This window comes from Myxine glutinosa, chromosome 4 (genome assembly GCF_964187855.1).
Source record: "Myxine glutinosa chromosome 4, kmMyxGlut1.1, whole genome shotgun sequence".
Taxonomy (NCBI): Eukaryota; Metazoa; Chordata; class Myxini; order Myxiniformes; family Myxinidae; genus Myxine; species Myxine glutinosa.
The window spans coordinates 8672430-8687385 of NC_136264.1; positions in this window are offsets into that span (position 1 = coordinate 8672430).

The following is a 14956-nucleotide window of genomic DNA, read 5'->3' on the forward strand; positions in this document are numbered from 1 at the left end:
TTCCTGCCACATGCTCGCATCACGGGATTCCTTGTAGAATGTGTTTCCTTCTTCCTACTTCGAAGTAGGAAGTCTTCTTCTAGGAAGTAGGAAGTAGGAAGTAGGAAGTCGAAGTAGGAAGTCTTCTTCCTACTTCTTCCTACTTCGATCTTTTACTTAAAGTCTACTTCAGTTTGGAATGGAAAAGTAGCCTCGATAGTGAAGGCCAGTGTGGTTCTCTATCGGCAGAGAAGTAGACCAATGGCTGGAAGGAACGGAATGTTGATCGACGTATGCCATAAACCACCGTGGAAAAAGATGGAGAACTGATCAACGTTCTGTCGATTCCATCCACTGAATTATCCTCTAATTCCCGGTGTTGTCATGTTGGGACAGAAAGCCTCATCCCGCAGACTGTCCTTAACGGACAAGCTGGGTCTGACAGACAGGTGCCCTTGAGTCCACAATGTTTCGGTTATCTCCAGTTTCCCTCTGGCTTTTGGGTGAGATTGCTGTGAGATGGCTCCTCCTGCCCTAACCTTAAAGGATGTGCATCAGCTACAATTGCTCCACGTGCGATGAAGAAGGAACGACCACAACTAAGGAGAAAGTTTAGCACTTACAATTGGCGTACATCCAAATATTTTCAGGATTTGCATGTGTAAGAGTCTTAACTAGAGCTTCGAGGGAAGCAGAACTCAACTGAACTGACTGGACAACTTTAAAGTAGGTCAGTTGTCTGTACTAGATTTGACTTAAATGAAAAGCCAACAACATTGTGTAATAATTTTAAGGTCCTTGTATCTTTATACTTGTATATGCCGGCCTATGGCGGCCATTTTGTGACACATCGGGTTGACATGCGATAGCAACCTACCTTGTGTGGTAAGAGTCTCACACACCAAGTTTGATCAAAATCCATAAATATTTGTGGACGTTAGAGTCTTAACGTCGTTTCGGAGCTGAAAACAATATGGCGGCCTATGGCGGCCATTTTGTGATGGATCGGGATGGAATACAATAGCAACCTACCTTGCGTGGTAAGGGTTAAACACTCTAAGTTTGATCAAAATCTTTTAATATTTGTGGACGCTAGAGTGTTAACGTCGTTTTCGTGACCAAAAACAAAATTGTCACCTAAGTCCGCCATTTTTAACGGATCGGGCCTGAAATGTAACAACAACCTGGTCCTTGGGGTAAGGAGGCTGCATGTCAAGTTTGATCGGAATCGGTTGATATTTGTGGACGCTGAAGTGTTAACGTCGAAAAGTTAACGGACGATAGACGACGACGACAGACGCTGGGCGGTTCAGTATGTGATGAACTCGTCCAGTTGAGTTAACAAACTAGTTGAACATACATACAGTATATCTTGAAATGTTTGCTTCACAATCATCATCAGTTCGAAGCAGTTCTTGGGAAGTGTTGTGCTGGGTGGTTTGCAGTTGCATTCCCAACTGTCAGGGCAGGAACGCTGGCTAAATTTGGAATTCGGTCAGCATTCCCAAGATAACTCTGGTAATCTTCACGTGGGACACCGTGGGATCTATAAGTCCAACAACTAATACCAGCAGATGGGAGGCCCAGTTTAGCGTCCGTCCGAAGGACGGCACTCAGCCTCCAAAATACCTGGGTGATGGTTTATTGCTTGGTCCAGATTCGATCCCAGGTTGGATAACTCAGAAGTGATTTTACATACCTGTCCTGCCAAACCAATATCTGGTTACCTTTTATAAATGAAAAAAGTAAAACCCTGTATTTTATAATCTGTAGACCTAACATCAAGACCCTACCATCTTAAGCTGGTCACCTTAACCGGTAAACCAACACCAGGCTTACAACCCTGCATTGACAAGTGTGACGCGGAACTGAGAGATTTGACGTCACGGGTAGCTCGGCTAGAAGCAGCACCATGGTGTCTTTGGCAGGTGCTGTACTTCCACTTCCATTGACTCTCTGCTCAAAAGAGATGGACGTCACTGACGAACCATACATTGGATCAACCCATCTCAGTTGCAACTGTCAATCATTAGCGGGTCCACTCAAAGTAATTACTCAAAAGTCGATCATTATCCCCGAGCACTTGAAAAATATTGCTGCAGGTTGGAAACGCAGTTTCGACACATTTTATAATATGACATGAAGAGGATGACCCAGCATTTCCACACTAGGGTTAGCCGTCCCGATAGAACTGGAGGGTTGTTAGGGTTAGGGTTAGCCGTCCCGATAGAACTGGAGGGTTGTTAGGGTTAGGGTTAGGGTTAGGGTTAGGGTTAGGGTTAGCTGTTCCGATTGAACTGGAGGGTTGTTAGGGTTAGGGTTAGCCGTCCCGATAGAACTGGAGGGTTGTTAGGGTTAGGGTTAGGGTTAGGGTTAGGGTTAGGGTTAGCTGTTCCGATTGAACTGGAGGGTTGTTAGGGTTAGGGTTAGGGTTAGCTGTTCCGATTGAACTGGAGGGTTGTTAGGGTTAGGGTTAGGTTTAGGGTTAGCTGTTCCGATTGAACTGGAGGCATGCTCGATGTTGCAACTCCCCAGAACGGCAATCGTCCAGGCGTCACCATTTGCAATACCCTTCTGGGAAGCAATGACCAAGCTTGTCTTTGTTTGCCTAATCTTCCAAGAAACGCCTTTCTTCCCGGTTCAGAGAAAAGAGAGCCCTTTCATCGAAAGACAGGCCTTTCACCCACCCCTTCCTCTTAAATACCACAAAGGCACAACCCTCATGGTGGCTTGAATCGTCTGATTGGGGAAATTCTTGGATACATAAACAGTGTTTTACAATGTTCCGCAAAACGCTTCAACACCGACTAGTACCGAGTGTATCGTTCCTCCATTTCGGGGGTCAGTTTGCACGAGACTTCAAGGAAGAATGTTCTGTGCAAACACAGCGTTCGTTCGCGAATCGATGCGCGGTCAAATGAAAGGAGCAAGTGAGCAGGATCGTTGAGATGAAGGTGATTTGGGTTAGGGTTAGGGTTAGGGTTAGGCAGATGTTAGGGTTAGGAAGATGTTAGGGTTAGGCAAATGAAAGGAGCAAGTAAGCAGGATCGTTGAGATGAAGGTGATTTGGGTTAGGGTTAGGGTTAGGGTTAGGCAGATGTTAGGGTTAGGAAGATGTTAGGGTTAGGCAAATGAAAGGAGCAAGTAAGCAGGATCGTTGAGATGAAGGTGATTTGGCTGGAATTGCTCGGAGACCAGAAGGGGGTCACGTGTCGGTGAGAGACGTGCGAAGAGATCACGGTGTCGTCGGTGCACAATGTCCCTTTCTGTACAAGAGGCGAAGGAAAACCTCCTCACAGAGCAATATCCAACATCATGGAGAGAGAATTAGACGGTTCGACTGCCTAATGAATCCCGATGAGGGTTGCCGTTTAGGCCTGAACCGTATCGCATCGTACAATCGAGTTTCACTAAGATGGCGTCATAGTCATTGCACAAATTGCACTCCAGCTGCTTCGTTTCACCACTCACTGATCTGTATCACTCTGCTCATGTAAAAAGAGCATGACATTGTGATTCTCACCAACTGAAATGTCACACATCCGCCATTTTGTGCTGCCTCGTCAATAAACTCTGAGAATCCAATGATTTCATTATCTCGACACCTTTAGGTCGGTCATTTTTGAAAGCTCGAGGTGGTCTTGTACATTGGGTAGTTGTGCTTTATCTTGGCACAAATCACGTCATTACAACCATTCCAACACCGCTCTGAATACATCCACATCACCAATGATGATGCTGCAATTTTGTTTCACTGGATACGTGAAAATCTCCCAGTTGCTAATTTGCGCATTTACAACTAAGCTCGGCTGTGGCGGCCTTTGATAAGTGGAGCGGCTTTACATGAACTCAAACCACCCCAGGTTTGTTTTGTTGTTGTTGTTGTTGTTTTATATGCGTACAAGAGCGAGGCTCATGGTAACGGGGCACTAATTGGGCACAACTACCGAGGGAGTAACAAACAAGAAAGAAAAGAGAGGCGGAGAGGAAATCCGGAAATGTGTATGGAAGAAAGAGAGTTGTGTTAGGAAAGTAGGAAAGATCAATGGGGCTAATAAAGATCATGGGTAATGATGGGGAAGTGACATGAGGCGCGTGCGATTTGGTCTCTTCCGAAGACCTAAGCCTCTTCCAGAAGATTGCTTTGCGCCGAACAGGCAGAAGAGAAGCAAGATGGCGGCCAAACATGTATTACTCACGCGCATGATGGAAGAATTAGACAAAGATGCCACTACATCACAAGTTGATGCAAATATCCAGATTGTGTTTTCACTTGCAAGTTCTGCTGCGTAAGTATAACCAGCAGCGTTTCTCCGTGACTGAAATTATGGGTGAAAACGGCGTATATATCACTCCCATATCACTCACTAATTACCAAGAAAACAACAAATAAGTAAAATAGAACTCGTGATTAAGTGAGTTAAGCCTGTTAAGCAAACTTTCCATACAGCTGTAATATCAACGTGTCATATATGACAAAGTTCTTTCAAAGTAATCGGCGAGGCCATTTTGTTTTTGAAGAGCCCGCGCCTCTTCTGCTGGATAACGGGAAGAGGCAGAAGAGCTTCCGAGAAGAGAAGAGTCCAAATCGAACGACCGGAAGAGAGCTCTTCTTCTTCCAGAAGTGCAAATCGTACGCGCCTTTGAGGTGGTGGCGCACTACCTCAGTGAAATCCCATCGCGATGAGGGCCTGGAGGATGTGATCGATGTTTTGACATCGCACACAAAGCTAAGAGAAGTAGTGCTGCAACCCGAGCACCAAGTTGAGATCAGTAGTGAAGAAACTGAAGAACAGCAACTTTGAACTTCTGTTCCTGGCTGGAAATATTATCGTGATGAACTCGCTTGACGTCACAATCAAAGCCAAAGGTAAGGCTAATCGATTGTGACGTCAGCAGGACCATGAACACCAAATGCGAAGCTCGTATGGGAAGAGCACACTTCGGAGCTCGGAAAGACAGATTCTGAGGCTTGGAGGAAATGCACTTCACATCGGTGGGATATTGTCGGGGGCACGACTGCGGAGGAGGAAAGGACAAGTATGGCATTTTGAGAGAAGTCGGATGGTGCAGAGCCGAAAGGAAGATTGGTGAGGGTACGCAGCGAAGGTTGTTGCTGGGAGGTTGTCAGGGAAGAGAAAGGTGAGGGAAGCAGACCACGTGCACCAATTGCCAGCTTTAATTGCTGAGAATTAGCGATAACAGTCTGAAATAACACCCACAAACCACGTGTTCCTCGTCCCCCTCCGCCAATTGTCACAAGTACTCGAGCGGCTCACGCACATTCCCAGGTTCTCCCGCATCCGCTCACAAACCACAATCAAGAGTTCTTTTCCAGGATGAGGACATAGTTCCGTGAGATAAACTCCAGAAACATGCCATATTCGAGAGACACCGGTAGAGGATTTCTCAATTGTCCAAATAATCCATGGTGCCAGTGTGGCTGCGCCGCTGTAACAGCTGCTGCCCTTGGCAAAGGCGGAATCGGTGAATTCAATTTTCAAAGGTAGCAGTGAGAGTGCAGCTGCACCCGACTCCACAAGGCCAGCGACAGCAGATAAATCACCATAACCGCGCTGCCTGTCGTCCTCAAGGCCGCAAACGTCATCAGTGACGTGGTACGCCAGCTGTTCCTATTCACATTCCCATTGACAGAGCAGCACCCCGAGTTGGGACACTGATGGAAATGGCGATCTTTAACACAGCACAATTAGCACCATGAGGACTTTGGTGGGATGATGAAAATAATAATAATAATAATTAGAATACACAAAGAAAAACAATAAAAGACTATTTTTTATTCTGGTGTTTTGCCCGAAGGCAGATTCAGTGTTGCCGAAGCGGTTTCTTGGCAAGGGAAGCATTATACTGGGTGGTTTGCCATTGCATTCCCAGCACTAGTTACCACGGCAATTCGTAATTTGTTCAGGGTGTTGGCGATAGCTCGCCTACTCTTCATGAAGGACATCGTGGGATCTTTAACGTCCACCAGCTTAACGTCACACGCATTGAAACACTGGGTTGATAGTTTATAGCTGGGTCAGATAACTCGATAACTAGGTCAGAATTGATAACTAGACACCTTCGGGGCGAGTGTGCGTACCTCTAGGTCCAGGGTTCGAAGGCATCCTGCCATCCCAAAGGACAAACATAATATGAAAATAACACTGATTTTGTTTGGCACTTTTCCTCGTGGTTTGTTCCAACACTCACTTTGTGCTATTTTTGTCCCTTGACTTTGTGTGTACATCGTTTGTGTACATCGTTTGACCCTGTGATTAAATTATCTTTGCTGACTGAATACAGACGGACAAGAACAGCGTGGCACTACATTGGAAGACTGAATGTTCTTTCATACCTCAACCTACAAACTTCTTCATCACAAAAAAAACAAACTTCTTCATCACTAAAATCAACAACCTCTTAATCCCCCCAGAAAAAACAATCTTCATCACTAAAAAAAACAAAAAACAATCCCCACCACCAAAAATAACAAATCTTCTTCACCAATAAAAAAAACAATCTTCATCACTAAAAAAAAATCTTCACTGAGTAATCTTAATCACGAAAAAGCAATCTTCACTAAAACAACTTCAGAAAGTAATCTTAATCACTAAAAAAACAATCTTCACTAAAAAAAACTTCACTTAGTAATCTTAATCACTAAAAAAACAATCTTCACTAAAAAAACCCACTATATGATCTTAATCACGAAAAAGCAATCTTCACTAAAACAACTTCACAAAGTAATCTTAATCACTAAAAAAACAATCTTCACTAAAAAAAACTTCACGATATAATCTCAATCACGAAAAAGCAATCTTCACTAAAACAACTTCACAAAGTAATCTTCATCACTAAAAAAACAATCTTCACAAAAAAAAATCTTCACTGAATAATCTTAATCACTAAAAAACAATCTTCCCTAAAAAAAACTTCACTATATAATCTTAATCACGAAAAAGCAATCTTCACTAAAACAACTTCACAAAGTAATCTTAATCACTAAAAAACAATCTTCACTACAAAAAACTTCACTTAGTAATCTTAATCACTAAAAAACAATCTTCCCTAAAAAAAAACTTCACTATATAATCTTAATCACGAAAAAGCAATCTTCACTAAAACAACTTCACAAAGTAATCTTAATCACTAAAAAACAATCTTCACAAAAATAAACTTCACTTAGTAATCTTAATCACTAAAAAAACTATCTTCACAAAAAAAAACTTTACTAAGTAATCTTAATCACTAAAAAAACAATCTTCATCACAAAAAGAAAAAATCTTCATCACAAAAACAAAACAAAACACAATCTCCATCACTAAAAATAACGAATCTTCTTCACCAATAAAAAAACAATCATCACTAAAAAATCTACATCACAAAAATAAAGTCTTCATCACACTTCATCACAAAAAGAAAAAAGATTCATCACACTTCATCACAAAAAAAAAAATCTTCATCACAAAAACAAAACAAAACAATCTCCATCACTAAAAATAACGAATCTTCTTCACCAATAAAAAATAATCTTCATCACTAAAAAAAAATCTTCACGAAAAAACTTCACTATATAATCTTTTTTTTTTTTTTTTGTGTATACTGAATCGAGGCTCGTGAAAGAGCTGACATTTACTTCACAAACAAATCAACCAGACAAACAAAATATATAAAAAGAGAGAGCGTAAGACAAGAGAAGGGGAAGCACACAAACACTTGAGAGCACAGAACATTTGAGAGCAGGGAGATGTGTGGGAGGGAGAGGGCTTGGGGGGAGGAGGCGTGGGAAGGGGGGGGGGGGGTTAATCACGAAAAAGCAATCTTCACTAAAACAACTTCACAAAGTAATCTTAATCACTAAAAAAACAATCTTCACGAAAAAAAACTTCACTAAAAAGACAACCTTCATCACTAAAAAGTCAATCATCACTAAAAAAAACAATCTTCACCAAAAAAACATATCTTCATCACAAAAAGAAAAAATCATCACAAAAAGAAAAAATCTTCATCACAAAAACAAAACAAAACACAATCTCCATCACTAAAAATAACGAATCTTCTTCACCAATAAAAAACAATCTTCATCACTAAAAAAATCTTAATCACAAAAATAAAAAATCTTCATCACACTTCATCACAAAAAGAAAAAAAGATTCATCACACTTCATCACAAAAAGAAAAAATCTTCATCACAAAAACAAAACAAAACAATCTTCACTAAAAATAACGAATCTTCTTCACCAATAAAATAAAAAAATCTTCATCACAAAAATAAAAAAATATTCATCACACTTCATCACAAAAAGAAAAAATCTTCATCACAAAAAGAAAAAATCTTCATCACAAAAACAAAAAACAATCTCCATCACTAAAAATAACGAATCTTCTTCACCAATAAAAAACAATCTTCATAACTAAAAAAACTAGCTGGTATTCATAGAATACTTACCATGTGCAGTCAACTTGGTGTGAACCAACTCTTCTATTTTTGAATGTTTCTTTTTTTTTCATCCAATATGGCTGCCAGACCACGTGAGTGATGACATCATCAAGTTATATTCTCTAAATAATTGTTGCATAGATCATGCGTTGTCCCTGTCGAATTATGACGTCGTAATTATGGCACCAATGACGTCATCGTTAACAACACCTATTCCCCATATGGAGTTACTTACAATGAGCCACGTTTCAATTTTTTAAAATGCTGACATGGCGCACACTTTACTTTACTGAAATGCATACACAAATGTTATATTTTTGTCAAAAATCGTCGGAATTTCACCAAATCTGTTTTGGTCGTGTGTTAATATACCTCAGCAATTGACAAATCTGAAATCAAAATTTTATTTGAGGTCAAAATGACCCCGTGAGGTCGCTCCGTACTTTGCCTGCTCGTCATTTGCAGTGTGATAATTAATTCCATGCCCACTCTAGGAGACTCTTCCTCTTCACGCAATAACAACTTCTAGCTTCCAGACCGTACATCCAACCATCTTGAAATTTTGCACACATGTTACACTTCATTATCTCTATTACAATATAAAGTTTCACGTCGATCAATGAAGCAGTTCAAGAGTTATAATTTTTTAAAATATTTCCGTTTAATCATTACATATATGCCAAACCACGTGACCTATCGCAAATTCCAAAAGGTGATTTTAGTAGAGATTGACATGCTGAACACATCTTTGAAGTTTCCCCTCGATTGGATCACAAATGAGGGAGGAGCTTGGTTTTAAAAGTTTATGCTTAAAAACATCATAACTCCGAAACCATGTGACGCATTACGTCATTCTCGCTGACTTTTTTGTTCGTCATGGGTATGCCATTCTGCCTGCAAAGTTTGGCCTCAATGTGTCCAATCATTTCGGAGAAAATTGGATTTTAGTGGCTTTTCACTCCAAACAATATGGCCTCCAAACCACGTGACCTACAACGTCATTATAATTTTATTTCCGCATCAATTTATACCGAGAAGAACCACCTTTAGAGGCCTTTTTCCCTGCATAGCAGGGGTCGGCCTTTGTCGGGCACCGTGGTCCCCTTTTTGAAGCAAAATACCAATTTTTTTAAAAACAAATACAAAATAATACAAAATACAAAATTAATTAATTAATTAATCAACTCGATTAACTCGATTATTATTATTATTATTAATTTTTTTTTTTTTGTATTTTTTTTTTTTGTATACAACATCGAGGCTCGTGAAAGAGCGAACATTAATCACACAGAAAGACAAACAGACACATAAAACAAATAACATCGGGAGCTGTAGACAAGATGGGGAGAGAGGGGGAAGGACACAAACACAACATTTGAGAGCAGGGACCGAGAGACATGGAGACATCGAGAGAACTGTGGGAGGGAGAGGGCTTTGGGGGAAGGCATGGGAAGGGGGGTGGGGGTGGGAGAGGTATAAAACATATGGACACTGCCAGGACTTCCAGGAAAGAAGTTTGAATTTCAAACAAGGTGGATCTGGGGTGAATTAGTGGGGGTAGAAAAGATCAAGGTTTTGGATGGGGGAAGATAAGAGATGGTGGTGAACAGCTGTTTTAAAGACCTGGAGGGAGGAGTGGGATTGAAGGGAGTGTGGGAGTTTGTTCCAGAGGCGGGAGAAAAGAGGAATGAAAGAGTGAAGGTGAGCAGAGAGCCGAGATTTCGGCAGTTTAACCATCAGAGGGTTGCTGGCAGATCTTGTGCGACCTGTAGGAATATTTGGGGGACAGAGCACAGAGAGAGCTGGGGGAGCAAGGCCGGTGAGGAGTCGGTAGAAGACAGAAAGACCACCTACCTGCCTGCGGTGAGTGAGTGAAAGGCCCTCAGAGATAGCTTCATCGCGGGAGATTCCAATGATTCTGAAAGCTTTGGATTCAACAGCGTGAAGCCGAGCCAGGTGTGAGGCAGGAGCACCAGCCCATAGGGGAGAAATATTAATTAATTCGACAAGTACAATGCTTAGTACAATGACAATAAAACTCCGATGAGTTTGAAATGTATTGAGCGTGATCTATGCAACAATTATACAAGTATTGGAGAAGGTAAATTTATGATGTCATCGGTCACATGGTCTGGCAGCCATATTGGATCAAAGAAAGAAAACCCTTTAAAAAAAAACAGAAGACCTGGCTCGCACCAAGTTGACTGTGTGGGTTAAGGATTCTAAGGTAAGTATTCTAAGTATTCTAAGGTAAGTATACCATGTAGGTAATAAAATGATACAAAAGGCTAATGTTGTGCATGTTTTCCTTCTCCTTTTCCAAACCCTCGACGTGGCAATGCAAACCTTAAAAACGTTGTTAATTGCTGAGGTTTTAGTTCCAAATGCATTGCAAACATTTGCCACAAGGTCATCAAGGGATTTCTCAGCTCTTTTTAACAATATTGAACATATAGCGACAAAACAACACCATTTATAACGATACCAGAAAAATGTAACGGGTTTTATGATAAAAATTGTATGAAAAATGCGCCTTTTACTGGTTATTACAATAACCGTTAATGGTATAAAATACAGTACTAACTACAAGCTAAACTATATTGTACTTATACTGTGTGTGTGTGTGTGTGTGTGTGTGCGCGAGTGTGTGAGTGTGTTTGTTTGTGTGTGAATGAGGGTGTGTGTCTGTGTGTGATTGTGTGTGTGAGAGTGTGTGATTGTGTGTGTGTGTGTGTGTGTGTGTGTGTGTGTGTGTGTGCGTGAGTGTGTGCGTTTGTGTGTGAATGAGGGTGTGTGTCTGTGTGTGATTGTGTGTGTGAGAGTGTGTGATTGTGTGTGTGTGTGTGTATGCATATGTGTGTGTATGATTGTGTGTGATTGTGTGTGTATGTGTGTATGTGTATGTGTGTGTGTGTGTGTGTGTGTGTGTGTACGATTGTGTGTGTGTGTGTATGATTGTGTGTATGATTGTGTGTGTATACGATTGTGTGTGAGTGTGTGTATGTGTGTGTGTGATTGTGTGTGTGTGTGTGTGTGTGTGTGTGTATGCGTGTGTGTGTGTGAGAGTGTTTGTGTGTGAATGAGGGTGTGACTGTGTGATTGTGTGTGTGTGTTTGTGTGTGATTGTGTGTGATTTTGTGTGTGTGAATGTGTGAGTGCTTGTGAGTGTTTGTGTGGTTGTGTGTGATTGTGTGAGTGTGTGAGTGTTTGTGTGTGAATGAGGGTGTGTGACTGTGTGATTGTGTGTGTGAGTGTGTGTGATTGTGTGTATGTGTGTGTGTGTGATTGTGTGTGATTGTGTGTATATGTGTGTGTATGATTGTGTGTGTGAGTGTGTCTGTGTGATTGTGTGTGTGTGATTGTGTGTGTGAGTGTGTGAGTGTGTGAGTGTTTGTGTGTGAATGAGGGTGTGTGACTGTGTGTGAGTGTGTGTGAGTGTGTGTGTGATTGTGTGTGTGTTTGTGTGTGATTGTGTATGATTGTATGTGGGTGAGTGTTTGTGTGTGATTGTGTGTGCATGAATGTGTGAGTGTGTGAGTGTTTGTGTGTGAATGAGGATGTGTGACTGTGTGTGATTGTGTGTGTGTGTGTGTGTGTGTGTGATTGTGTGTGTGTATGTATGTGTGTGTGTATGTGTGTTTGTATGTGTGTGTGTATGATTGTGTGTGATTGTGTGTGTATGATTGTGTGTGTATGATTGCGAGTGATTGTGATTGTGTGTGAGTGTGTGTGTATGTGTGTGTGTGTGTGTGTGGGGGGGTGGGGGGGGGAGGCATGGTACCAATGAAATACCTTAGGGCCAGATAGGATTGTGTAGGGTAGTGTGCTCCAATGTAGCGATGAAGAAGAAGAACCTTCATGTAACTAAGTAGGGAATCTGTTAGACCGGATGTCGTGTAAGGTCGTATATTTGTCTCCATGGCAAGGGGTGGAGCTACGTTAATTAGGTTGGGTATAAGGGTAATTAATTCCCTGCATGTAAATTGCCTCTGTGGTTTTTCCTTTGTTCATTATGACAAACACCACACCAGCCATGCACTCCACACCTAAAATAAACACTAAATAAAAGCCACCAGGATTCAGACATTGAACACTGCCGCTGGCGCCGCCAGCCGAGTCATCGCAACACCAAGCAGGCAGGTCCCCAAGAGGTGGTGATTGGTCAGGGTGATGCACTGCTGCGATGGACTCTTTGATTGGAGCGCACGCAGACGTCATCAGATGACGTTCGAGACCGGGGAACAAAAAGGCTGGGCACCGCCATTTTCTTCCTCTTGGTCCGGGGTTTGACGACGAGCAGTCAAGGTTTTATCCTCTTGGTCCCTACATCGATAGCGAGCAGTCACAGTTTTCTCTCTCCGGGTTGGCTTTGATAGCGTGAAGTCGCATTTTTCTTCCTCTCTTGTTTTCGACGTTCATGGCAGGTGGTCGCAGTTTGTGCACACACTCCTGGTCGGGACCTTCAATACGAGCGGTCGCAGTTCGTACTCTCTGGACTCTGGGTGGCATAGCGTGCAGTCGCATGCCTCTCTCTTGGCGGATGCATCCTTCTCTTGTCTCACCTCGGTGCTTTGTGGAGCAGATGGCGAGGAAGGAGTGAGGGCCTGCTCGCTTCGTGCTCGGCAGCTGGCGGTGAACGGACTTCAGACTTCGCGCCAAGGCGTGTGTTTTCCCGCACACAGACTCGGGGACCCATTCGAGGGCCGACAGGGTTTGAGGGCTGCTCAAAGCTGAGTACACACCACACAAACACATTTATTTTTCACTTTCGTCATCCCCTTGTGTTGTATACGAGTCCGTGGGGAGCGCCCCAATTTAGGAATTTAGTTTTACCGTGCATTTCTTGTCCCTGGCATTATTTTCATTAAACCTGTTTATTTGTTGCATTTTAATTCCATGTCGGTCTTGCTTGATTATCGTGGTTCGGGAACGCTCCAGTAGAAACCGTACAGGTAAGCTTTGTCACCCTCCGCTCCCGTGAGTGTAAAGAAGAGCCGCCATTGTTTGATTGAACGCCTCAGAGTTTAAGCTCGATCGGCCACCCGTCATCTTGGGGGATCTTAATCTCCCCGGTGAACGCAACAATACCTTTACCCAGATCTAGGCCTCCTCACAATTCTATCTCAGAGTTATACGGACAGTTCTTTGGACTCCATGGTAAAGTTTCTGCTCTGACGTAGACTGTCAACTGTGGGACCTTACATAGAAAGGTGTGTTAATGTCAAATCATGTCCAATCAATTGAATTGGCCACAGGTGGACTGCAATCAAGTTGTAGAGACATCTCAAGGATGACCAAAGGAAACTGGATGCACCTGAGCTCAATTTGGAGTGTCCTGGCAAAGGGGTTGAATACTTATTAACTCAAGACATTTCAGTTTTTCATTTTTAATTATTTTGTTTAAAAAAAAAAATTCTACTTTGACATTATGGGGTATTATGTGTAGATCAGTGACACATATCCCAATTTAATCCATTTTAAATTCAGGCTGTAACACAACAACATGTGAAAAATGTCAAGGGGTGTAAATACTTTCAGAAGGTACTGTATGGTGTTTTGGCCCTATCTCCCAATGCTGAAGAATCACTTAAAAGATTTTAAAAACCCTCCAAATCCAAATCCGGTTTCGGATGTTCACCAAAATTGAATCAATTCATTGTTATCACACCTGACCTGTCGACCAAGTTTTGAATCCGTCCACAACCTTTTGAGATAACCTGCTCACAGACAAACAGACAGGGCTGAAAACAACATCCGTTCACCTTCGTGGTGGATGTAAACAGGTACTGATGATGTACAGTATTTGATGTTTCAAGGTAGAATTTCAACGGGGAAGTTACATCTTTCTTTCTCCACGTCTCTAAAGAAGAGGTGAAAATGTTCGAAGAGGTCGTCTATTTATTACATACATAAAGTGTAATGGCGGAAGAAGTAAATTTGCAAAATTAAAATTGAGTAAAGGAGGGAAAGAACAAGTTTAGGAGAGGGATAAGGAGTTTGTGAATTGTGGAAGGAAATTTTGAGGAAGTGCAGGGGAAGGACGGGGAATTACAAGGCCCTCGCTAATTCACCCTAGATCCACTTTTTTAAATACCGACTTCTTTCCTGGAAGTCCTTGCAGTGTCCATGTGTTTGATACCTCTCCCACTCCCCTCCCCACGCCTCCTCCCCCAAGCCCTCTCTCCCACAGATCTCCCGATGTCCCTGCTCTCAAATGTTGTGTTTTTTTGTGCTTCCCCATCTCTCCCCATCTTGTCTACCGCTCCCCTTATTATATGTTTTACGTGTCTGTTTGATGTTTTTGTGTGATTAATGTTAGCTCTTTCATGAGCCTCGATCTTGGATACAAAAAATAAAAATGAAAAAAGGGTGAAAAGTTTCGATTTTGCACGTACGTAATAAATGCATAGCCCCAAATAATATGCAAGCACACAACAATTTCTGCCCATACTCCATACGCCACACAGCTAGACATATAAGTGACTTCTTTCTTCTCTTACGATATACACGGTGACTTCATGCAACTGTAAACGA